This window comes from Octodon degus, unplaced genomic scaffold, assembly GCF_000260255.1.
Source record: "Octodon degus isolate 3935 unplaced genomic scaffold, OctDeg1.0 scaffold00261, whole genome shotgun sequence".
Classification (NCBI taxonomy): domain Eukaryota; kingdom Metazoa; phylum Chordata; class Mammalia; order Rodentia; family Octodontidae; genus Octodon; species Octodon degus.
Window position 1 is genome coordinate 849,842 of NW_004524837.1, and position 27,314 is coordinate 877,155.

General features: G+C 42.5%; 1 pseudogene; it reads left to right on the forward strand.

Moving 5' to 3' along the window:
- The first annotated feature begins 8,061 nt into the window (after window positions 1-8,061).
- LOC101581263 lies at window positions 8,062-10,288 on the forward strand (annotated as a pseudogene).
- The last annotated feature ends 17,026 nt before the right edge of the window (window positions 10,289-27,314 follow it).

The window sequence follows — 27,314 nt, forward strand, 5'->3', positions numbered from 1 at the left end:
AAGAAAGAAAGAAAGAAAGAAAGAAGAAAGAAAGAAAGAAAGAAAGAAAGAAAGAAAGAAAGAAAGAAAGAAAGAAAGAAAGAAAGAAAGAAAACCAGTACTGGAAATTTGGATACCTATACTCAAAAAAAAAAAAAAAAAAGTAAAAATACTAGCCTTTCACCTACCACAAAATTGACTCAAAAAGGATCATGGATTTAAATGTAAAACATAAAACCTCTAAACGAGTGGAGAAGTGAAATTGTAGCTACAATACCAAAGGCATAATTCATGAAAGGAATGGGGAAATTGACAAGCTTGACCTAACCAAAATTAGAAGTATACTGTGAAAGTCAATGTTAAGAAAATGAGAAAATAGGCCATGGACTAGGAAAAAATTGAAAAAAGAGTATCTGATGAAGGGATACTATAATACCTATGCAAAGAATGCTTAAAACTCAGCAAAAAGAAAATAACCAGATTCAAAAATGAACAAAAGACCCAAACAGACACTTCACCAGAGTTTCTGCACAAAACATTATAAACACAATTCATGTGAAGCCCTGATGCAATTCCCAATCAGAACACTCTGTAAACCAACACCAACTGTGATCCACAAAAATTTAGAAAACATGACTTTGTCCCAACAAAAGTGACGCTACATTATTCAGTGTTTAAGGAGTTTAATACACCTCCATACAGCCTATCGGAACTACCACACACTGGAAAATACACCTAAGAAAACCCCTACAATTATCTGTAGTATTAATGTTAGAAAATTCAGGGATATATATAGCAAAAATTCCGGATCAAGACAAATTTACTCAATTTCAAACAGAAACTAAATGCTTCCCAGCTATCAACAGCATATTTATGCCTAAAACCCCAGCACTCCAGAGGCTGAGGCAAGAGGAATTCCACACGTTCAAAGCTAGCCTAGGGTACACAGTGAGTTCAAGGCCAACAGGAATTACAGAACAAAACTCTGGAAGGAGGGAAGGAAGGAAGGAAGGAAGGAAGGAAGGAAGGAAGGAAGGAAGGAAGGAATGAAAGAAAATCCATAAAGCACACATCATGAAAACTTACAAACCCTCAGGTACTGTGTGGTCCATGATAGGCCTCCAACACAATGAAACCAAATGAGACAGCTACCAGAGAGCACACAACAACACATCCGAAATAGCTTATAGAGTAGATCCTTACACTCAGTTTTGATCAACTAGCAATAGCACAGACAGACCCACTGAGAACTCCCAGACATTGGGCACCAGAAGGGTACTCACTACACACAATGCAACTCTCGGGTGCAGTACCACTGATAACGTATCCCACCACAGAAATACCACAAACGTGTAGTGGTCACAAGTGTCAAATCGAACCTAGAGGCAACCCATTATGCACATGCATTCAGCCTGACATAGCTAAGTACCAAGTGTATGCCTACATTTCTCTGAAATTTTAGAGAAAAACAGCCCAACTCCTGGAAGCAGATAAATTCCTGCTATCATAAAGAGCCGATTGCTAAGGAATGTTTTAGGGCTATGGGAATATCTCATAATTGAATTATGCTGGTAGCTGCTCTGCTACATGCATTTGTCAAAACTAACCAGACTCTGCATTTTATTGGGGTCTGTTCCTGGACATCAAAATTTACTTCAACAAAGTTAAAATAAAGTTAATAAACTGACTTTTTATAAAAGGAAATAAGTGAAGTTAAGTAGTCTGAGTTACTACCCCAGGGCCTGCGCGGTGGGCCTGTTGCTGTACACTTCAAATGGGGCAGGCTTTGTAGCAACCATCCTGGACTCTTGTGGGTGACCCTGACAGTGGGACTTAATGAAAAGAAGGGACACACCAGGCTGGCAGCCTGAAGCAACAGAACCAAACAGAAGCTGGTGTACAGAGAAGGCTCCATACCACACAGCTCCCTGCCCTGTGCTTGTCCCCGTAAAATCTACAGAGCAGTGACAAGTGAAGCCTCTCTTGGCTCTTGCTGCCCTCCCTGAGCACTTTGCACCCAGCTCTTGTATCCTCCTGTCTGGGGATTTTCACAGGGTGAAGCCAGGGAGGAGGGACAAGTGACCTCTCCCTCCTGACTACAAAGCAGGCCCTGGGGCTGCTCTTCCCAGAACTATGTTAGTATCTCATATCTTCAGACATGCTTAGTAGCTAAGGCCACAAGCTCCAACCAAGCAGATTCAAAATTCACTAGTAATTGCAATTAAATATATATGGATTTATTTAAATTGCAGACAACTGGCAGGTATAATGTATTTTGCAGGCATTTAGTTAAATCGCTACTTGCATCAATTTTTCCATATTTTCCCTATCCCTCAATATAAGTTCTAAAATATTCACACCCCAAGACAGTAGGCTCTTCCCTGCCTGCCATCTGCTATACGAAGTGGCCTTTCTTTCCACGACATGCTTCTGGCTGCCAATGAAGAGCTGTTGCTATTACAGTTGCTTTTAAACACCTATTTTACTTAAAAGGAGCTCACTCATAGAGAACTAGGCTGGTGGTGGTGGGATCCCAGGAGATCTGTGACCACCAGCACCTGGCCGTGTGCACCTGTGCTGAGAGGTGCTATGCCTCTGGTACTTCTGAGCTCAGTCTCCCAGTCCTGCTCCTCTTCAGCCAAGATACAGTGGGGTCACCTGGGGACCTGCAAGGTTTGTAAGTAGTGGGAGGCTGCAGCTCCAACCAGCTCCCAGGTATAGGTTCTACAACCTATACCTCATGCTCCCAGTTCCTATAGACAGGATTAATGAGAGGCTGCCAGAGGAAGCTGCGAGGCAAGAGGGGAGAGGAGGGAAGCCAAGATGTATGTCAGCTGCAGATTAAGTCTGGCCTGGCCCAAGAGCAAGCCTGGCCACAGAGCCCATCTGGATGGAAGCAGGAGGCCAATGGTTCCATGACCACTCAGAGTAGCTGTTCCCAGGACACTGAGTTAGAACATTCACAGGAGCATGTCACAGTAAAGGGGACCTGGAGATTTGTGGGTCTTCTCCCAAGAGCAGCAGGTCTGAGGCTCACACTGTGAGAAGCACTCTTAAAGCCAGTTCTTATGGTGTCCACACCAAATAGAGACCTTTCTGCCACAATAGACATACAAGAGCCACACCTGGAACGGCCGTAGCTTCCAAAGTTTTCCAGGGACTCTTATGTGCCGGCCAGTATGGGTGGTAGCCAGCAAGTCACTGGCTTGCAGTTTTTACCATGAGTATCTGTGCAATATTTCCCAGCCTCCCCCGTGTCCCAAGGTACTCATGGTACACAGGGCTCCCTGGCCCTTCTGGAATGCTTCTCTTGGCCAGGTGCCAGTCATACCTGACCTTGCAATCATAGCTCAAAGCCACATGACAACATCTCAAGGGTCCAAAAACCAGAGCTCGGGGACGGGTACCCTCTTCCCTCTAATTGACTTCACAGAGCAGAAATATCTGCAAGCGCACATCATATAGAGCAAGTGGTGGGCACGTGTGATCTTGGAGAAGGGCGGTGGTAGTAATGCAGACAGGCTGCGTTATCTGAGCACTAACTTTCTCAGTATCTTCTGTACCTCCTGGCACTGCTAAGGACTAAGGCCCAAGCCAGGGTTTCCCATGCCACTTCCCCAGATGTCTCCAGACAAATGCAGTTACTTAAACTCCAATAAGAAAATAAAACAACCAGATGTTGCTCCTCACTTCAGTCCAGAAAGAGACTAAGGGCACATCCTCGTCTACCTCCCTCTCCTATTTTCACTAAAAAGAACAAGTTTCTCTAACGTATTTTATGTTAACCATGGTTGTTCTGCAGCAGGAAGTTCAATTGTGTGTGTGTGTGTGTGTGTGTGTGTGTGTGTGTGTTCCTTTTACTTTACACCTTAATATCCCCACCAGATTATCCACAAGGAAAGAAAGAGAACTTCTCTTCACACAGGGAGCATGTGGTAATGTGGTCTCTAGCCACAAGAGCCGGGGAGGGTGGCCCAGGCTGGCCCAGGCTGGCAGCTCTACCGAGAGGTGCACGAGTCCAGTGATCTCAAGGGAAGTCTCTGAAGACTTTCCATGTACTCAGGGAAAATTAAGAGCTTGGGTAATAGGAGGTGCTACAAAAATGGCTTCAGACGTACAGCTTGTTACATTTTCTTTAAAAAGCATAGTATAATTTAAACTTCAGAGTTTTGTTTGAGGTGTGAGAATATTTTAATTTGCAATTATCACCCTAAACTTAAATGGTCTCGATGAGCTGAATTACATGTTAGGCAACTGCCGAGAGCCTATCTGCCACACAAGGCTCCCCAGCTGTCCTCAGGAGAAAGGCCACAAAGGCAGAGCACACGGTGATACCATTTATTTCCTAAATTACTTAAAATCCTTGAGCTGTACTTCATACACACCTGAAAAAGCAGGTCTGTTTTCCACAGATGGACACTATGAACATATCTGGGAATAAAGGATGCGGAAGGAAGATTCAGCTCTTGTCATAGTAAGCTTGTCACCGTAGACACTAGGTTGGATATTTAAGTTTTTTAAAAATCTAGGATTTGCAGGTTAGCTGTCTTCCTTGATTTGATATCTGATGGTGAATGATACTCTACTACACCTTGGATGGGATGAGATCCCAGTGAACATTGCTATCGGATGACAATAAATTATCTCTCACAGGCACACACAAAAGGGATGTAAAGTATCAGAGCAAGACAGGGAACAAGACCAAGTCAAGGAGCCTAGGCTTTCAGCAGCTCACTCTCTCACCAGCTGCATGGCCTCCTGCAAGTCCCAGCATTTCTAAGGCCTGGGTCCTAACAGCTTGAGTGATGGCTTGTAAAAAGAGAATCCAAACTGAGCTTTAATTAAGAAGGGTCTGAGAGGCTGCGGAGATAGCTCAGGAGAATACACACTTGCCTGGCAAGCACAAGGGCCTGAGTTCAACCCCCGGTTCGGCAAACAACAGGGTCTGAGTATGTACCCAGCCTGCAGAAGGCCCTAGGTTCTATCCCCAGCTTTGCCAAAGCAAACATATAAACAAATTTTAATCAGGAAGAAGTAAGTTTTACGGATGCCAACAACTGTAACAAATCCAGAGATAAAATGAAATACCTGACTCATCGGAATCTTTCCCTTAAGACAGATTTCAACAAGATGTCAGTAATCAACATTTCAGATAGTCTGTCTCTGTAGCAGAAATAATTTGACAACTGCAGGTGCCATGAGTAAAAAACTGCTCTTGGTCCTCACTAGCTTCCAGGAGTACAGCAGGCTGATGTTTTAGCTTGAAAGTAGAGAAAAATCCTGGATCCCTCACACTTATTCACTGAACATTCAATTCTTACAGCAAACATATGGGAATTGTTGAAACTGATAGTCAACTTCACCGAGTATCAGTATCTTGGGAGAGTGACGTCAGGCGTGCTCACGTCCTGATCTGGGAACTCTGGGTACCTCTGAGCTCCTAGGACAAGGGTTACAAGGCACGTTGTGTGAGAAGATCCAGCAAGGGCCTGGGTATTACAGACATGTGATTTTCATTTGTGGATTTTGAATTTGAAATTTCATCAATATTTATCATTAAAGGTCTTACTGGGAGATTCTTATGGCTATTCTTAGTCTTCAATTTAGAAAACTAAAAGGTTAGATAATGTGAAATTATTTTCAATGGGATTTAAAGATATTGATTGTTCAAAATAAGAATAATAAGTGTACATAGAGGTGAACAACTTTTAACAAAGTGAAATGTGGCACAACAGAGGTAAAAGAGCAGGCAGTGGGGACAAGAGCTGGTCCTAAGCTTCTCCCAGTGTGCACAAGGTTGAGTTCGATGGACTTGAGATGTACAACTTCCACAGAAATTCTAGTCGTATTCAGGAAAACATAGAGCTAAGAAGCCGGTTGTGGCAGTGGCACTTAATTATTTTAACATATTCACTGTAAAAGAAGACAGGATGGGCTGGCCAGGTAGCTCAGCAGACTAAAGCGCCTGTTTAGACAGAGCACAGGGCTGGGGTTTGGTCCCTGGCATGCCACACCAGCCCTGACCCCAGGGCACGCTGAGATGGCAATGGAGACTGAGCATGGTGGCGTGCGCCTGTAATGCCAGCACTTGGGAGGCTGAAATCTGGAGAATCACTACGAGTTTGATCTACATAGTGAGACCCTGTACACCCTATAGACCCTGTACTAAATACATTTTTTAAGAAAGACAGGAAAAGAGAGGAAAATACAAATAACAGATGGAATAAAGTCAAAACAGGCAGCAAGATAGTAGATTTAAACACAAACCCATTGATAACCTGCATAAATGCAAACAATCAAGAATTTTCGTCAAGCCAGATAGTAAACATTTCATGCCTTATATAACATATTTTGTGCTGTAAGGATAAAAATTGTGCTGTTGCAGCAAAGTACTAGTAATAGGTACTTCACAAATGAATTGGCAAGGCTGTGCTCCAGTGAAATTAAATTTATTTATAAAACCAGGTAGTGGTATGGTGATATTTGGATAGGGACCATAGTTATAAATAATTCAGTTAAAAGCAATATATGCTAATACTAAAAACAGTTTTAGAGCACCAATAAATATTATTCCTGAATAGGGCAAGTGTATTAGTCCCTCCTTACCCACGGGGAACAGGTTCAAGTCTGACACTGTAGACAGATATCATCCAGGTCCTTACTGAGCCTCATATTATCATAGGTCCCTGACCAATGGTGGTGGCTCAGCTCAACTTAAGACATATTTATCTTTCACAGGGACTGGGGCTGCAGCATAGTGGGCCGAGTGTCTGCCTAGCAAGCATGAGGTCAGGAGTTTAATTCCTGGTACAAAAACAAAAAGAAAAGGAAGACTACTGGACGGGGCGTTTCGGAAACGCTGCGGGAAGAGGGAGCGTGTTGGGCCCGACGGAGGAGCTCCAGCGTCGTCTCCGTTCCCGGTCCGTGCCGCGCTGCGGCTTACAATCGGAAGTACCTTCGTCTCCCCTATTTCCTCTGCACAAATAAATCTCACTGTTGAGACCCTAAAACTTTCTAAAGGGATGTGTTTTGAAGTCTGAAGTGTAATTTTGTTTTTCAGAAAGCAGTTTAGTAAATTACATACATTATGTGTATGCGGTAGTTTTGTTGGTAGTAACAGTATTTGTTAAATGTTACTAATAACAGAAGAAAGATCTGTCTTTGGTTAAGTTGATCGTTAATTACAACATGATTAGTATTACAACTAAATGTTCCTGAAAAGTAGGTTAATTTTTAAAATGTCATAAAGTGTATGCTGTGGAAATATTATGGTTAACTAATTTGTGGAGAAAAAGCCTTCCTTAGTTGACCAGGTGTAAATGGTACACACCATTAGGAAGAAAGACAATGTAATGATACTTTAGGAAGTGGAAACAAATGTAGATAATTTTCAAAGAAGAGTTAACAGTTTGAAGCACTAAACCAAATTCACTTGATATAACACAGATTCAATAAAGCTTGTGGATATTGACTTCCCCAAAAGTTATTAACTGAAACTGCGGTAACTTAAGTAAGTACTTTTGAGTTAAACTCTAAATGGTATGAGCAATTAGTTTTGCTAGAATAAAATGAGATTAATTTGGATGTCATATTCAAGTACTTACAAAGGAAAAAAATCCTGCATTATAAACTTATTCTAATGGCATAGCCAGTACTGACCTGATAGCCAGGCTTCATAGCTTATAACCGAAAGCATGTTCAAGGCATAATTTAAATATTCTATAGTTGCTTAAAATGTTAAGAATATAAACTTTTCGAAAAAGTTGTAATATGTGTAGAAGTAAACAAAAGTTTTCAGGTCTTTAGATTAGTTATTACACCAAATTATGAGCAAATGGTACCTGGGTTGCCTAAAAGTTGGTGTAGTCATCCCAGAGTGCTGAGTGGAATCATGGTAGTTTAGGCAAGAGATTCATCGTACCCAAATGACACTCAGGTATAAGTCCAGTAAAGAAGTTGTAGTGAATTCTGCATAAGTAGGAGTCTGTCATTTGATCCCTTTTTATGGTAGAAATCCAATGTAAAGAGATGAGAAATTTTGCGTGAAAGTTTTAGCCATGAAAAAAGTACTGTCACACACTCATGCACAAAACTACCTCCCAAAAAGTTGTCCAAAGTCTTCCTATAAAAGAATTAAGAACATAATGGAAGAGAGTGCAGTTTTGCCAAGTCGGTACTCGGCTTTTCCCAGTGGCGTACCTGTCTCGGAAAGGAGCCTCGCTCGCGCTGGCTTCTACTACACTGGTGTGAACGACCGAGTCAAGTGCTTCTCTTGCGGGCTGACGCTGGATAACTGGAAATGGGGAGACAGTCCGATCGAAAAGCATAAACAGCTGTACCCCATCTGCAGCTTTGCTCAGAACCTGACTTCCACGAGCCTGCAGTCCTTCTCTAAGAGTTACCCCACAGTGATAAACAGCGGGCCACATTCATTATCTTCTCCTTTGGAACCCAGTGGTCCACTCAGTGGCTTTTATTCCAGCCTTTCACCGGACCCTCTCAACTCCAGAGCAGTTGAAGACTTCTCTCTGGTAAGGACTAATCCCTACAGTTATGCCATGAGTACTGAAGAAGCCAGATTGCTTACTTACAAGATGTGGCCATTGACCTTTTTGTCACCATTGGAGTTGGCAAGAGCTGGCTTTTATTACATAGGACCTGGAGATAGGGTCGCCTGCTTTGCCTGTGGCAGAAAGCTGAGTAACTGGGAACCGAAGGATGATGCCATGTCAGAACACCAGAGGCATTTTCCCAACTGTCCATTGCTAGAAAATTCTCTAGAAACTCTGAGGTTTATTATTTCAAATCTGAGCATGCAGACACGTGCAGCTCGAATGTGGTCATTCATGTCTTGGCCATCTGCAATTCCAGTTCAGCCTGAGCAGCTTGCAAGTGCCGGCTTTTACTATGTTGGTTGCAGTGATGATGTCAAATGCTTTTGTTGTGATGGCGGCTTCAGGTGTTGGGAATCTGGAGATGACCCGTGGGTGGAGCATGCCAAGTGGTTTCCCAGGTGTGAATTCTTGATACACATGAGAGGGCAGGAATTTGTAGATGAAATCCAAGCTAGATACCCTCATCTTCTTGAGCAACTGCTGACAACTTCAGCCACTTCTGGAGAAGAAAATATTGATCCACCAATTGTACATTTTGGACCTGGAGAAAGTTCTTCAGAAGATGCCGTCATGATGAATACACCTGTGGTTAAAGCTGCTTTGGAAATGGGTTTTAGCAGAAGCCTGGTAAAGCAGAGAGTTCAGAGTAAAATCCTGAGCATTGGAGAGAACTACAAAACCGTTCATGATACTGTATCAGCAATTCTTAGTGCTGAAGATGGAAGACGAGAAGAGGAGAAGGAAAGACAAGCTGAAGAGGTGGCGTCGGATGACTTGTCATTAATTCGGAAGAACAGAATGGCTCTTTCAGTGCTTGACATGTGTACTTCCTATCCTGGATAATCTGTTAAAGTCCAATGTAATTAATAAACAGGAACATGAAATTATTAAACAAAAAACACAGATACCTCTACAAGCAAGAGAACTAATTGATATCATTTTAGTTAAAGGAAATGCTGCTGTCAGCATCTTCAAAAACTGCCTAAAAGAAATTGACTCTACATTATTTGAGAACTTATTTGTGGAAAAGAATATGAAGTATATTCCAAGAGAAGATGTTTCAGGTCTGTCTCTGGAAGAACAGCTGAGGAGGCTACAGGAGGAGAGAACTTGTAAAGTGTGCAGGGACTAGGAGGTTTCTATTGTATCCATTCCCTGCAGCCACCTGGTAGTGTGCCAGGAATGTGCCCCTTCTCTACGAAAGTGCCCTATTTGCCGGGGTATAATCAAGGGTACTGTGCATACATTTCTCTCATAAAACAAAATAGGTTGTTGTATGCTGCCTATACAGAAAAGTCTTTAAAGTTTTGTTGAACATTTGAAATTATTTGAAACAAAAAAGAAATTATTGGTTCTTTACCTGTTAATATTCATATTCTATTCTGCTTTGGTATTAAGAATTCTGTCTCAAAAAAGTTTTATATATTTAATCTTAATTTTTAGTTGCCAGGGAGGGCTGTTTGATGAGCTGAATCAGTATATCTGAGAACACAGGAGTGAAACACAGTGTGCTTGTTGGGATCGTTTAGGAGTTACTGTATCTGGTGTTCTGAGTGAGAGCTTTGAGTACTAAAGAGCTGCAGCTTGCAGGTACCGTACTAGAAATCAGTAGCTCTGGGATTGGTCAGTTATGGTGCCTGAGTCTGTCTTGCTATTTACCTGCTGTAAAAATGTGCTTATGTTGTGCCTTGTCACTGGCAAACGAGATATCCTCTAGTTGGTGAGAAACGTCTTAATAAAGTATGTTGAAAGGAAAAAAAAAGAAGGAAAAGGAAAATGAAAAGAAAAGCTGGTTATCTGTTACATGACCCTTCTGTAACTTTAGGGGCATCTGGATTTACAGTGATTCAACTTAAGATTTCTCAACTTTCTGATGTGTTTATCCATGTGCTAAATGCACTTTTTACTTATAATAAGTTTGTCAGGACACAATCCTCTTATGGCAAAAGGGCAGCTACTGATCTTGTTTTTTCTTATACACACACACACACACACACACACACACACACGATGATGTTGTGGCATAGATCTTGAATGCCCCTTGAAGTGTCTTGTGTTGGAAGGTGACTGGGTCACCAGGGCACTACACTCATCAGTGGATTGGTCCTGTTGGTCCTTTAGTGAACTTATAGCTAAATATATTATTGGGAGGCAGGACTGAGGTGAAGGAGCTGTGTCTCTGCGGCACACCTGTGCAGGGCACACCTCTCTCCAGGGCCTTCTCTCAGCTTCCCGGCTGCCAGGAGGTAAGCTTTTCTTATCCATGCCCTCCTACCAGGACGTTTCTGCCATGGTACCCACCAGCCATGTGCTTAATCTTCTGAAATATGTGATCCAAATTAAGTGTCTCCCATTTAATACAATTAAATGAGTATTATGTTCAGCAATGAGAAAGCTGACTGACAGAAATAAAGCTAAGTAGTAATTACAAAATAAAATGATTAAACAAACTATAACAAAAGACATGTAACCATCGTCTTTCATTTGCCATGGGGTAGGTAGTACATACACTGTGTACACTCAGGACAAATGGATGACTTACAATGCAGGTGGAACATAGTTCGATGATGGTAAGGTTGCTAACACTGCTCAAAAAGGTGATTTAAAATCATCGTTTATGAATGTCTTAGTTACTTTCTCATTGCTGGGACAATACTTGACACGTGCAAGATAAAGGAGGAATGGCTTCTTTTGCTCACAGTTTGTAGAGGTTTCCATCCATAGTCAGATGTCTCCAAGGCAGGATAGCATGGCTCTAGGACATAGCAGAGGAGAAACAGTCCATGGCATGGCAGGCAGGAAGAAGAGAGGGACCCAGAGTGTTACGGTTTGTCTCTAGGTGTCCCCCCAAAGCCTCATGCAGTCATGGGGCAGACTTCTAGAGTTTATGATTAATTCATGGCCCCCTGGGATCATGGGTGATAGAAGGCTGGGATTATGGGTCTGAGTACTTCTGGGATTATGGGTGTGAGTGATACCCCAGCCTGAGGTGGATAGCCTGAATTATTATAAGAGAGACAGAGAGACAGACTTCCTCTCTGTTGCTGTTGTTGCTACTACTCCCTTTGCTGTCTGCTCTTTGCTGCTGCCATGTAAGGTTGCCCTCTGCAGTGTGCCACTCTGCCTTGGAGCCAGCTGAGTGTGGACTGAAACCTCCAGTAACTGTGAGCTAAATAAACCTTTTCTTCCTTCATCTTGAGTGTCAGGTATTTGTCACAACAATGAGAGAAAAGTAACTGAGACAGAGGGGAAAAGAGGGCTATACACCCTCCAGGCCACATGCATAGCAACCTGCCTCTTGTTACCAGGCTGCACCTGCCAACATCACATAACCTGTACACCCACCAATGGAATAATGCAGTGATGACTATCACACACCCATGATCCAGCTATAAGTGCATGAGGCTTTGGGGGGCCATCTAGCCATAAACCATGACAGCATATTGTTCTTCTGCACTCTACTATTCCTGACTCTGTAGGTGGCCATTATAAGCCTATATATCTTCTATTGGATTTATTTCTCTATTGAAAACTGACTGACAGTCATCTAACCCTTCACCATAATTAAACCTGAGAATGTAGTTCAATGATAGAGCACTTACCTAATACATATGCAGCCCTGGGTTTGTCCCCCAAACACTGGCTCCCCCTCAAAAACATTAAAAAAAAACTAGGAAAAGGAAGGACTTTCAGTACAGCAGTGTGAGAAGCTTAGCAACAGTTAACTATCACAATCAACTGATTATTTTTATTTATTTTTTTAAGTCAACAGAAAGTGGAAATATATTTTCTAAAGTTTCTAATACTAGGAGAAAATATCATACATGTCTTTTAAATAAATTGTAAGTCAAAGGTATAGTATAAATCTTAAAACAAAAATTTAGATTAAGCAATATTCAGAAAAGTAAATACTAATTAATTAAAAACTAAATGTTTCAAAACAATTGAACTAAGAAAAAGTTTTAATGATAGTAAAGAAGTACTAAGGACAAAACATAAGATAAATACTGGAATGATAAACAAATGACCAGCACTTCTAATAGCTTGGGGATAGGATATTGCACAAAGTTCTAGTGTGTTGTGGACATGAGTAATGTCCATGACACTTACTGGTGGCCAAGTGTCACTTGTGGGACTGAGCTACAGCTATTTCCTTGAAATCAACCCTGTAGACCCAGATAGAATCATGATCCATAGGGTACAGGAGAAGTGCATTTGTAGAGTGTGCTGATGGAAATATCTTGCTGCTGTGCACAAAAGAATAACTGAAAGACTACTTTTGTATACCACTTATTCTCCTGTGTTTCATTGTTTGCCCTATTTGGTGGGTTCTTTCCATTCTCACTCATAAGGCTGTGATCAATTTGCTCCCTCTCTAGAACATCATTTAGTAGTCTGTGTAGACTTGGCTTTGTCATCATGAAATTCTTAAGTTGTTCTTTGTCGTGGAAGTATTTCATTTCTCCATTATACTTGAAAGAGAGTTTTTCAGGGTATATCAGTCTGGGTTGGAATTTGTTTTCTTGCAAGGCTTGTATTACTTTGCTCCATGCTCTTCTTGACTTCATGGTTTGTGAAGAGAAATCTGAAGTTATTCTGATGGGTTTTCCTTTAAATGTGATCTGTTTCTTTTCTTTAGCAACTTTAGTATACTACTCCTGTGCTGAATTTCTGGGATCTTGATTATTATATGTCTGGCTGTGGTTTAAATTGGGTTGATGTCATTTGGAGTTCTATATGCTTTGGTTATGTGAATGTCAGATTGTTGCCCCATATTTGAGAAGTTTCTGCCATTACTTCTGCCCATATTCTTTTTATATCATTTATATTGACTCCTTCCTTCTCAGTGATGCCTATTAGTCTCACACTGTTCATCTTTGCATCATCTTGCAAGTATTGAATTATTTTTTTCCCATATCCTAGTTATTTTTAAGAGATCTTTTCTTACTTTTTCACTAGCTGCAATGGTGTCTTTAAGGTCTGAAAGTCTATTTTCACTTTCATTCAAACAGTTTTGCCAGCATGTGATTGAGATTTTAATTTCCTGTATATCACTTTGAATTTGCTTCTTGCATTCTATTTCTTTCTTATATTGCTTATTCAAGGATTCCATCATTTTTATATTCTCCTCTATTTTTTATCAGTGTCTTCTTTAGAAGCACTTAATGCTTCTTTGATTATAGTTGTCATTTCCTTTTTTACTTCAGAAATTATTTCTGATCTGATTTCCTCTATACCTTTCTGCAGTTGTTTCTTTATTTTACACACTATTATTTCAGAGATTTCAGGTGTGTGATTTCCAATATCTTCTATGGTAGTGTCTTCTGCATTTGTTCTGGGTGGACTCGGGGCCTGAGACTGCATTTTTTTCCTTCTCTTTGTCATTTTGTATAGCACTGTCTTCTGACCTTTGGTGTAGCACTTAGATAGAGTTATTACCTTAGCACTAGGTCCGGATTTATGAAGTTCAGACTCCTCCAAGTGGGTGTGGCTTGGAACTGGCTGCTGTGCTCCACTTTTTCCTGCTGCAGCCCTTGGAGGTGAACCCTCTGTGCCACTCTGGCAAGATGTTCTGCTCCTGAATCAACTGGATGGGTCTTGTCTCTAGCCTCTTTGCAGGGACTTCTGCTGAGAGTTCCACTCCGGGTCTGGGCTCAGGGTCAAAAGACGATCCGGGCAGGCCTCTGGTCATCTCACTCACTCATGATCAAGTGATTTAAAGAGACTTTTCTTTACTAGTATAAGCATTTGATGCCATTGATTTTTGTATTATCACTGCTTTAGCTACAACTCACAAATTTTTATATGTTCATTAATTTTTGTGCTAATAAAAATATTTTATAGCTTTCTTTTTGGTTTCCTCCTTTAGAAGAATATTGTTCAATTTCCAAATATTTGTAGGATTTTCCACATATACTTTTACCGGTGGTCAATATAAAATAACAATGGTACTTTAATTAAGGAAATAAAATAACATACTCTAAGTTATATATGATTGACCCTGCCCCAGGAACAGACACAGGTGAAGACAGGATTCTTTGTGGAAAAGGAAACATGAGATTTTACAATCATGAAAGAAAGAAGATGGGGCCATCAAGTAGGTGGGCTACAAAGAGGTGCAGAAGTCTCTTTGAAGATTCACATGTCCTTTCACAGGGTAGGGAAATGTTTTCCATGATTAGTACTTGTCTCTAACAAGACAGGAAACTCTTCTACAAGCTTCAAATGTTGCCACACTCTTGGCATTAGAGTCAGAAGGGGTCAAAAGTCTGTCAAACTTAGTACATGTTCCAAAAGTTAGTAGGCACAAAGACTCTCGACCAGATAGACGGTGATAGGAAATGTGTATCACAGGGGACTAGAGAGGAGTCAAGGTCACTTTGGTCTCTTGATCAACAGTACTCCTTCCTTTCACTCTCTTTTGCTCCAGTCAGCAAAGGTCAGCAGCTGGCAGACGCTAGAACATAGACATTTCCTTTGCAGCAAACTTCAGAATCCTTATTGTTCCAAAAATAGACTTTATATGATGTCATTCCTTCTAAATTCAGGTCTCTCGGTTTTCAGTCCTGAATGTCATCTTTCTTGGTAAATGTTCCTTGTGTATTTCTGAAATAAATGTATATTTTACAGTTGGTAGTAGTTTTATACAGATGACCATGAAGACAAGTTAGATAGAGTTTGTCACATCTTCTTTATTAATTTTCTATTTCTTTGTTCTATCAATTATTGAAAGAAATGGGTTGCAAATTCTGTCACCCTCCAAAAAAAATATGGACCCAATTATATTTTGAATTTCTGAGCTCTCTAAATGATAAAAGTTGTAACAAGCTAAGAAATAACTGTTCATGAAAACCTACTGAGCTTCAGGTACAAGGTGTAGGAGGCGGACGGTCTTGCATGATCATCCCAGCTCTCTCAATATTGAGTTTGAGACAAACCACATGTATCAGAGGAACAGATTAAGGCACATGAATGCAAAAAGGCCATCTGTGCCTTGAAGAGCCAGAGGGTCCAATCAAAAGTCCAAGACATCTATTTTGTATTCTCTTCTAAAAATAAAAACAATTTGGGGGCTGGGGAGATGGCTCAGTGGAATAAGCACTTCCCTGGCAAGCGCAAGGGCCTGAGTTCAATCCCTGGTTCCACAATAATAATAATAATAATAATAATAATAATAATAATAAAAACAATTTAAAAAGAAAGAAAGAAAGAAAAAAACAAAAGTCAAAGACCTGGAGCTCACTGTGGAGTCCTGTGAGAATCCACAGTAGAAAGGTGAAGGGTCTGCACTGGAAGCCTAGAGAGGGACCTCCAAAGACGTGGTGAAGACTGAGCTCCTCTGAAGAAGCAGGATGTCTTCCTTCTTGCCTTTTTTATTCCATCCAGGCTACGAGCCTATTGGTTAGTGCCTCCCATGCCCAGAAAATCAGCAGCATGACACAGAAGCAAGAGAGATTAGATACCCTCAACCAGCCACGCAGAACAGCTAAGCAGAGCCCGAGCTGTCTTCTGGCTGGCCACAATCGTACAGGCACACAGAGGATGTGCAAGTGGCCTACTCTTCCACATTCCCCCACTGCTCTCTGCTGGCCCTGCTCATCTGTCTGGGGAGAGAAAGTTTCTCATCCAGTGCTTCCCTTTCCCAACAGGGCTGTCCTGTGGTGCAGCTGTGGCTTTCTCTCCTGTCCTGGTCCCATCTCAGTTGGAGAAGAGCTGTGTGTTGGAGGTCTAGGTGACAAGGCTTCCTCCACATCCTTACCTCCCTCACCAGGCAGTAAAATTCACCAGGATGTGTGGAAGATACTGAGAAAGAATCACCTACTTCTCCAGGTGCTGACAAACCTCATGATACCACTGCAGTAGGTGGTAGCGCCTTCTGCCCTTCTGAAAGAATCGTATGAAATTCCACATGGGGGAATGTAGAAGAGCAGGCCACTTGCACATCTGAAAGAACCGTATTCTTCTGAAAGAGTGTCCTCCGCCCTTCCTTTAGCTGTCGTGGGTCTTTGCTTGTGTCCTGGAAGAGACAGAGTTTGTGTCCATTCTTCCAGAGTTCAGACTTCTGCCTCATACAGTGCGGGGGAAGTAGGCAGCACCCCAGCTGCTCTGTCTGATATATGGTCTGCATGCAGCACCCAGGGATGGGCCTGGGTCTGTTCCCTGGCCCAGTTTTTCCTGTGAGTCCTCAGGGGGGGTCCAGGAGCTTATGAGTGAAAAGGAGCACCTCTCTTGTCTGTGGACCACCAGCCACTCCAGCTGTCCTGCTGGCTAGGCTTGGTCTTTCACAGTAGCAGCAGCTTCCCTCTGATTCCTCTTAGACAATGCTCTTCCTTTTCTCTCACACCTTACCAAAGGCAATGGGTCACATTAAGTTGTGTACCTTAAGTTGTGTACCCTTAGGAATTGGCTTACCCTTTGCCTTGCAGGTTCAGCTTGTCACTAACCCCCAGGAGTGACAATATAGCAGGTATTCCAGTTTCCTCTGGCATTGGAGGCGTAAGGGTGAGCATAGCTGCCTTCCAGTTTCCTCGACTTGCCGAGGTAAGAATGGCATTCCAGTCCACTTTCTTTGTCTCACACGCATGTGCGGCTATGGGCAGATAACTAGAAGTAAGAAAACCTAGTCATGGGACAGGCACTGTTTTCAGAGAAGGAAGAACTTGAGAGTTAAATGGTGTGTATTCTTTCACCAAAAATGGCACCTTCACCAAAAACTTTCTGAAAGTATTGTTCTCTCCCTTGATCAGGATTAGGGCCCTTGTTTTATGGGGCACATAGTGAACATGTGCTCAAGTGAACCTTGAGGGTGGCTGTTCTGCTGGGAAAGAGCCTGGCGAGGAAGCTCACTTGGCAAAGCTACCTCTGGCTGGTCCCCTTCAAACTAGTTTTCATCCAACATTTTTAGAAACACTGGTGACTAAGGGATCTGTATTCCTAAAGTGGCCTGAGATGTGGGGAGCCCTGGAGTGCTCTAGAGTAAGGGTCAGTGAAGCAGTGGGTTAGGCTGCCATCTTGGTGAAGGAGTCGAGGTGGAAGGTTAGACCCAGTGAGGCCAGCAGCATCCTGGGGCAGATAGGGGAGATGAGCTCGAAGCTGCTGCTTGCTCTCATGCTCTCAGGAGAAAGGAAATGGCCAGGGAAGAGTTTTGTAACAAAGCAGAAGGGTTGTAGGCACGGCTCCAGGGGGTAAAGGCTGGTGCCCACAGGCGCTCGCATGGGACGCAGACTGCACTTCCTGTGGTGCAACTTGGCTTCACTCAAGTGCAAAAGAAATAGACATAAGGAGGAGCAAACCCTAAGGGGACCAAGCATGCAGAGTAGCTTGGGAAAGGAGAGAGAAAGGGAGGATTGGGAAGAAATGGCTGTGTGAGCTGGGCGACAGAGCTGTGGCGTATCATGTGTAAACCTCTTTATTCCTTATTTTTAAATTAAGCAAAAGTAAGACCACATAGTTTTGTCATGAATGATTTCCGTCTGGTAACCAGATCTCAGACACAGGGCGCTGCATAATCCAATGCACCAAAACCTGTATTCCTAACTGGAAACACCAGCAGACGCCCGAGGTGTTTCCGTTGAAATTTAGTAAAATGCTAAAATTTCTACTGGAAGATACCTGTAAATATCTTATTATTGTCAGAAGAAAAAACAACCTAAGTTGTCTTCTCCTTCTATTTGAAAGCCTTTTTTAAAAAGAAAAAGGCTTTTGAGTAAAAATGTCATCTAAAAAAAAATCCACCATAAAATGCCCAGGTATTTTGTGCTCACTGAATTCTATTTAAAAATGAAAGAGACATATCCTTAAGCATAAGTCAGAAAAATAGAAATGTGCTATTTACTCTAAGGAAAAATGTTACTTTTTATGTCAAGCATGTGAATGATTACCTATAATATTGGTAACAATGATAGCCATATCTGACTTGGTAGGACAGCTTTTATTTGAGGACTTTCAAAAAATCATCTATTTCTGTTCTTACATTTCTCTCCCTAAGACCCCATGAGGTGGCTAGCTCACTGCACTCTGCAGAAGGGATGAAACCCAGCGAATGGTGGCACATGCCAGCTGCACAGTGTGATTCACAGTTCAGGGCTTTGTCCCCAGGCAGAATGCCACAAGGGGTGAGGCACTGTCCCTAGCAGTTATCACTCAAGTCTGTTTCTGGAAACTAGCAGACCCTCCCAAACCTCCTTAAGGGAATAACTTCACCCCTCCTACCACTGACCACCCTCTGGGCTTGCAAGGTTTTGCTTGTGGGACTAGATTTAACTAGAATTTAGTTGTTATATAGATATAGTGTTACTCAGGTTGTCCGCTTTTTCATGAGTGAAAAGATGTTATGTTTTCAGATACAACCATAAGTTTAGCACTTTTTATTTCAATTCTGCTAATTTTTGCTTTATGTAGTTTGTACCTCTGTAAATCGTACCTCTGCTGTACATCTTACACTGTTGTGTACTTTTGATGGGTTGGCCCTTTCCTCCCTGGAAAATGACTCTTATCATTGCTAATGATATTCTTTATCCTAATATGACTCTGTCATTGTCATAGCCTTTCCAGCTTTCCATTCATGGGTTCATGAGATATCATTTTCTATACTGTTGCTTTTTTTTTTTTTTTGAACAGGGTCTACAGGGTCTCACTGCATAGATCAGACTCATAGTGATCCTCCTGTTTACAGCCTGCCAAGTGCTGGTATAGGAGGGCACCACCATGCCCAGTCTCAACTGCCATCTCAGCACACTCCAGGGGCGAGGCTGGCACGACAGGTCCCTGCTGGCCCCTGCGTCTGCCTCAGTAGGCACTTTAGTCCACTGAGCTACTTGGCTGGCCCAATATATTTTCCCTTTTAACTTGAGGTTTTATGTCCAAAGTGGGTTTCTAATAGACAACATATAGTTGTATCTTGCTTTTCAATTTAATCTATCTCCAACGTTTAATTTTAGAGATTAGACTATTTATATTTCAAGTGATTATCAGCATGTGTAGACTGAAAATTACCACTTTGCTGCGCAGTTGCTATTTGTCCTATTTCACCTTTCTTCTTTTGGGTGAAAGGAAGTTTGTTAATAATTCCATTTTATGATACTGACATTTGAAACTGATACAGAATCATTACTTTTAGAGTCTAGGAATTCAACTGCTATCTCTTTTATTTTTTCCTCACACTCATGCTTGCCTCTACCTTCATTAATATAAGAGCTATCAAATTATACAGTGAATTTAAATTTTTCAAATGCAGCAGAGTAAAAGACACATTTCCATTAGTCCCCCTCAATATACTCAAGCTTGCTTCAAGGAATTCTTTCAGGAATGCCTTCCATTGCATTGCCTTCACGTCCTGAATTGATTCAAATTGTTTGCCTTTCATGGCTGTTTCAACTTTGGGGAAGGGCCAGAAGTGTCCCAGTGCCAGACCTGGTGAGGAAGACGGCTGAGGATGCAGCACATGTTGTGAGCTGGCCTGTCCTTGGGGTGGCACTGAGGCAGCCAGATTCACTGTTCTTTTTTTTTTTTTTGGGGGGGGGGGGTGGAACTGGGAATTGAACTCAGACCCTTGCGCTTGCCAGAGAAGCGCTTATTCCACTGAGCCATCTCCCCAGCCCCCCTCACTGTTCTTTTGATCACACCTTGTAAAGACATTCTCAGAAGAGGACTTTCAGAACTGTTTCAGAAAGTGACAAGATCAATGGTATAAGTGTGTTCAAAGTAGGGGGAGCACCTCGAGGGGGACTAAAGGCAGTGTGTCTTTTATAGTCATGGACTTTTATAATTTAAACAGCCACCATATAGTTTGATTGCCCCTTCATGTTTTGTATCTAATTAGCCTCCTCTAATTATCACAAATATCTGAGATTATGAACTTCTAAAGAGAAAAAGCTTAAGGGCTGCCCAGATAGCTCAGCAGACTAAAGCACCAGCTTAGGCAAAAAGCAGTGGCCAGGGGTTCAATCCCCGGTGTGCCGTGCTGGCCCCACCCATGGAGAGTGCTGAGATGGTGATGGAGACCGAATTTGGCAGTGTGTGCCTATAATCCCAACACTTAGAAGGATGTAAACAGGAGAATCACTAGGAGTCCAATCTATGTGGTGAGACCCTGAACACCCTGCAGACCCTGCCCTAAATACAGAAAATAATTGATGATGATGATGATGATGATGATGATGATGATGATGATGATGATGATAAAGAGAAAAGCTTTGTCTCAGCTTACTGATTAGGAGCCTGCAATCCATGGCCTTTTGCTCCCTTTGTTCTGTGCCTGCGATGCTGGGATGCAAAACCTCTCACTCCATGGCTGGAAGCATAAGAGAAAAGGGAACATGGATCCCTTCAATCCCTTTCAAGCTATCCCTCCAGGTACCTGAAGACTTTCCTGTGAGCACCACCTTTCACAGTTTCCACCTCCTCCCAACAGCTCCCTGGAGACCAAAACTTCTTCACATAAACTTTTGGAGGATGTGCCACCTCCCAGCTATAGCAGCGTATGACTCCGTTGGTCACTCAGTGTATGCTGGGAAGAAATGGTGGCAGGAATGAGGAAAAGATAGAAAAGAAAAAGATAAGAGCTGGGTCAGGTGGTGGCCATGTTTGACTGGCATACGACCCCCAGAACAACAGTAGGGGTGTTTATCCCTTTACAAAGTATCACGTGACACAGTGACTAATAGCTAGCATTAGCCTGGCAGGATGCTTTTCTCAGGACTGAGGTAGTTTGTCTGCTTTAGGCACTGAGGCCTAGACCTGCTCTCACACACTTGACCAATTTCCAGCTTCAGTGGCTCCCAACAGCTACAAATTCTGGCCTCCTTGACTGTAACCTGTGACTGGCTTCACCTCAGCCCTGAAAACAGGAGACTGAATCTGGACTGTTACAAACAGGCACAGGGCTGTTTTTATTGGTTTTCCTCCTTCCAGGGACCTCATTTTATTGCCTGCTATTCCATGTCAATTAACCACTGTGGATAAAACCACATTTTATCTGGTCTTATGTTTATCAAAGATGAGGGAGTAAATCTAGTCACTGTTACTCTGGGCTGTGAGTGGGTGTTCCAGCACAATTCACCTTAACATAACAAATAAGAATTCCAGAAACAGCCTGGGCTTTCTGCACTTAAGTAGTATATTCACTCATGGTGCCTTCTATAAGATTCCCTCCCTCCTCCACTCACCATGTGAGTTCTGGAATTTCTCCTTCACTTACCAGAAAAAGCCTTCATTTCCTAAGTTCTGGATCAGCCTACTCAGTGTTTGCATTGTTTTTTGGAGGCCTCGCCAGGGTGCTACACCTTGTGTTCTGAACACAGCTCTGGCAGGGAGAGGAGGAGATTAAAGGGAGACTTCAGAAAGACTCTGGATGGTGCCACAGTCTGCTCTCTTTCTTAACATATGGGTAGCTGAACCTCCTGACAAATCCTAATTTTCAGAAGAGTTTGTGTAGATTGAATGTTTTGGACTGAATGTAAGCCTGTGATCAACCCCAAATCTATGGATTAATGTTGTAGAATTCTCTTGAAAAATTATATACATTGGCCACGCAACTATCTGGATGTCAGTGGAGGTGTCTCATAACCCATGTTACCCCTGAGGCGTGAGGTGACCGGCACCTTATTCAGAGACCTAGGCAGTCCTCATGTGTACCACACAAATGAGGGTCTCCAGCAGCCACATTTACAGTCCCACACTGCTCCCTACTCTGTACCGGCTTCAGGCCCTGCACATTCTGCACCCTGTTGCCCTTCCTTATCCACACACTTCTCTATAACTGGCAAATCCAGATCCATCCCTAAGCTGGGATTCAAAGGCTGTCACCCTTGTCACCTCTTTCCCCGAAGAAGAAGCTGTAGCTCTTGCTCTGACCCAGCCTTCTGCTCACCACCAGCCTTTCCCCAGGCAAGGGACCCCCATGTGGTCCCAGATGTTACTGGGGGAGTTGATTTTCCCAGCCCTCCCCTCAGTGCACTCTGGTGGAGCACCAAAATGTCCCTATATTTTAAAAACTGAATGGAGAATCACTGCATCCTGATAACTTAATTAGTCAGGACCTGGAAATGGCAAGGCACTGTGCTGGCCTATGCTCATGGACCCAGGGCCTGGCTCTGTGCTTGCCACATAGAAGGTGACAAAACAATGCTCCAAATCCCACTTCTCTCTGTGGGTGGCAACATTTCTCTCCCGTGGCTAAGGCCACAAATATTGAAATACACTGAACATAGTCTTTGGTCTCACAAAGTCTTTGGTCGTACCACATGTACACCCTTTCTCAGCTGGTTGGTGCCCCATCACAGAGCAATGTAGCCAGACTCTATGATCATCTCCCACCACCACCATGGCCCTCCCTCACACAAGTCTCCTGACTTCCACCAAAATGACCCTTTAAATCAGTTAGTTCATATCATTCTTCTGTCACACATCATTCTCCTCCACTCAAGAGCCTTCTAATTGTTCTCCATTTCAGAGTAAAGGACAAGACCTGTGAGGACCCCTGAGTCCTGTGCACAGCCTCTGATCACAGCGTCCACTCCACCCCTGGCAGCATCAGCTCTTCCTGGATGATCCAAGTCAGGGTCTTTATGCTCCCTCTGCCTGTCGCATTCCTCCCAGATTTCTGCACTGCCTGAGTAGCTCTCTCTCATGGGGACCTGAACCTGGGCCTCTTGTTCTGATTCCCTCTGCTCCTCTCCACCCACCTCCTCTATGTTTTTGGAATATTTCCATCCCATGCTAAACAGTTTACTTGTGTCCAGGTTTCTTTTCTGGCTCCTCCCCAGGGCTGCCAACTGCACAAGAGCAGGGAATTACATTTGTGTCATGCTCTGGGTGTGCTCAGGTGCCTTGATGGTGGCCTGCCCTGTCCTACGTGCACAGGGGTTACCTGTGGAGGCCATCAGTGACATAAATGTGCCTCCCAAGGTTCTCATCCACATCCATGCTGAGCCTTTAAATGTGACTTACAAAATAACTTGGTTTCAAAAGCTGTGAATGCATTAATCTTTCTACTCCACTTAAACCTGATCAAAAATGAAGAAGATTCCTGATTTATAAGACTGATGACAATGAATCCGAAAGAATGCCTTCTCCCATGGGTGTTTACTGTACCTGGCTTCTGTGAGTGCTGAAGCCCGCCTGAGAGTCTAATCCATTTGCTTTCAGTGGCCACAGCCCAGCCCTCCAGGCCTCTCCCACACGCTGCACAGTTGGCCAGCCCAGCTGGTCTCCAGGATCTGGGGGAGGCTTATGCGGCTGACGTCAATTGGCAGTGCCCAGGGGAAGAAGCTCACACTCAGCCTGCCTCCCACACGCTTCTCATTTCCACCCAGTGTTGTCAACCAGCTTCTGCTTCCCTGTGTTCGTATTCATTTTCTACCATTTTTTTCCACCAGGCACATGGCCTTTACAGACCCCTGGTTTGTGTTCTTCTCAACCTATGACTATGCCAGCAGCAAAAACATACATAGGGATTAATTGTGAACTGTTCCAGTCAGTGACGCTTTTAGCTACATATTTATTGCTCAAGATATTAATGGGTTTTTTTTAAAAAAAAAAAACTACTAAGCTCATTCTGTTATAATTTCACATTTTTTTAATCTAAAAGGAAAGTGGAAATTTTCACACAGAGCTGTCAGTCCGACCTTATGACGGCTGATTTATCAGTTCTCTCTGCTTGCGCGCTGAGGTCTGGGCAGCTACCCTTCTGTTCAGTGCCTGCGAAGACCCAGCCTCATGCAGGCTTTTGAAGTTGCATACCTGCTGCTCACAGGACAGCAAAGGGACCAGACCAATAAAAGCACACAGCAAAACATGCGACGCTGTAGTGTATCACTGGGTGAGAAAAACAAGACTAGAAAAAGTCATTCTGTAAGTAGGAAATGCTTTCTTAGAATAAAGACTTACGCATGCATTTACTTTCATCTAAACTTTGTCCTGTCACATTGGCCATCCAATTTAATTGTAGCAAATGGAAGACCAGAGCCTACACTACAAAACCAGAAGTAAAACAGGCAGGGTGAAACGCCACTGATCAGGCGGAGCTCTGGGTTCTACCATCCCAGGCTTCCTATGAGATGCTGGAGTATTCTTCTTCCAGAACTAACTTCCTTGCATTCTGAGTGACAGTGCCCACTCAGCACCTCTCCCTTAACTTCCTCATGCACGCTTGCTTCTGCCTTGTCTCCAGACTCTCTCAGGTCTTACTAAGCTTTAACTTGGATAGAAAGTTAAACAACAGACAGAGACCTGGCTTCTCTGATCTTTTCCTTGGTGTAGGACTAGGAGCTTGCCTGGACCCTGCACTGTTGTGTGTCCTATTAGACCCCTTTCCTCTCTGGATCTAGGAGCTCTCACACCAATGCTCCATTTCTTTGAAGTCTCTGATTTTAATCAGTCTCTGTGCTGTTCCTCCCTCCTGCCCTCCTTGCATGCAATCTGGATCTCCCAGGGATCCAGTCACAGGTCCTATCATTGGAAAAAGACCTAGACAAGCACTGACTGGATCACATATCCAAATAATCCTGGATATAGAGCAGTAAGCCTGCCTTGGCAGACTCACAGCAGGACAGAGCGACACACCTGTCTGAGTCCACCTGATAGCTCCTGAGTTCTCCATGTCTGACTCATCTAAATTTTTCCAAGGAGACTCCGAAGCTTCTACAGCTCCTCCTTAGCCAAATCATGTCTATGTCATCACCTAGCTTCTTCTGAAAACATATCTGCTAGTGAAGGTTTATCAGAGCCACACTTCTCATTAATTTCCATAATTTCATACAGGCCTCACGTATAAAGAAAACTTAAATTCACATTAGCCATCATAAAATTCACCTCTTGGCATACTCGATATTTTTAAATTTATAATACTTATTTATAGACAGAAACTCTCCACAGAGGTGGAATGATTGTAGGGTCAAGGTAAGGTAGATCATAAGTTCAGTATAGTGATGGGTAGAATAGCACCTCCTAGAAGATGCTCCCTATGGGCTACCACAGAACTTTGAATATAGTCTTAGGAACAAGTCCTGAAAGAAAATGTTCTGCTTGTCATGTTCATCCAAGATAAAAAGCTCTGATGGACAGTAAATATGCAGGTTGGGATTAAAAACCAAGACTTCCCCCAAAATCTCAGTCATCTATAGTGATGGTCTAAGTCCAAGATGATAAAACTTGGTAAGGACTGTATTGAGAGTGACATTTGACTCCTTCATTAGGATAGCATTATTTAACAGTAGTTGTGTTTAAAGAATTTTAACATTTCAAAATTTTGAAATTCATAGGGAACCTATAGCATAATTCCCTGACCAAAAACTCAAATCTGTGTTCTCCTGGGGCACCTTAGAAGAGGTTCAAGAGAAAAATGAGGTCAGAGGTGTCCCAAATTTTCTGATCAAGGAGATTATGGGGCCACAGAGGAAAGTGATTGATGATTTATAATGTGCCTAGGGAGAGTCACCTAAAAAGAAAACATTGTTTCAGGCTTTCACAGAGAGCAAACTGGTCAAGCAATGACTCATCTACATGGCTGACACTACAAAGGATCTACAAACTATTGTACAGGGTTTCAGGGTAAATCCTGAGGGGATTTAACTGACCTTGTCAGGTACAAAAGTTACATTTCTTGTTATATAGGTCTTGCTTTATCTTGGTCTTAACCATCCAGCAGAAAAGTATAAAAACGAGGTATAAAAAATAAAGCCTTATTAATATGCTGAGCTGCAAAAGGCTCAAGTCAACAGCTTCTGACAATGCCAGCCCTATGTATAACCCACTACTATTATGGGCTACTGGATTATATTGTATTATTTTGCTGAATTCAATACCAACTTTTTTTTTTGTGGTACTGGGGATTGAACTCAGGACCTTGCACTTCCCAGGTGTACCTACAATATTTAAAAGGCAATGGAATACCCATCTCTGACAAAATTGTACAAAAAAGGGGGATATAAATGAAGAACCATTTTGTAGTGATATATATATTTCCTCTGTGGCTCCATAATCTGCTTGATCAGAAAATTTGGGACACCATTGATCTCCTTTTTCTCTTGAATGTCTTCTAAGGTACCCCAGGAGCACACAGATTTGAGTTTTTGGTCAAGAAATTATGCTATAGGGTCCCTATGTATTTCAAAATTTTGAAATGTTAAAATTCTGTATATACAAAATAGGATAGATATACAGCTACTTTCTCTTAATTCAATGAGAAATATATATCTATATCCAAATGTTAAATTTCTGTATATACAAAATAGTTAGGATAGATATACAGCTACTTTCTCTTAATTCAAAGAGTAGAAAGATTTGTACTAATAGTGCTTGGACAAGATATCATATCTGCATCTTATACTATGAATAACTACTACAAAAACAATGCGCAATGTATTAATTATTGTAACTGTCCTACTAACCTGTTTTGAAATTGTCTCATTGCAATTTGTTTCTCAATAAAAATGAAAAAAGAAAAAGGAGGTGGCTCTTGTTTCCTCCATCCAGAGCCATGTGGTGTCCACAGGCACATTTTAGAGGGACAATGGAAAACACTGCCAAGGCCACTTATCAGCTGCCCTGTACCAGGGAAAGGGCAGAGTCTAAAAATGTTGCTTATTGGGGAAAGCTAAAGTAAGTGGTGACATTCAGATTAAGGAATCAGGGGCCTGGCCTTAGCTCAGTTGTTTAAGTGGCTGCTTCCACAAAGCTGTCAGCCTCAGGTTGCTGTAGTTCGATCCCCACAACACTCCA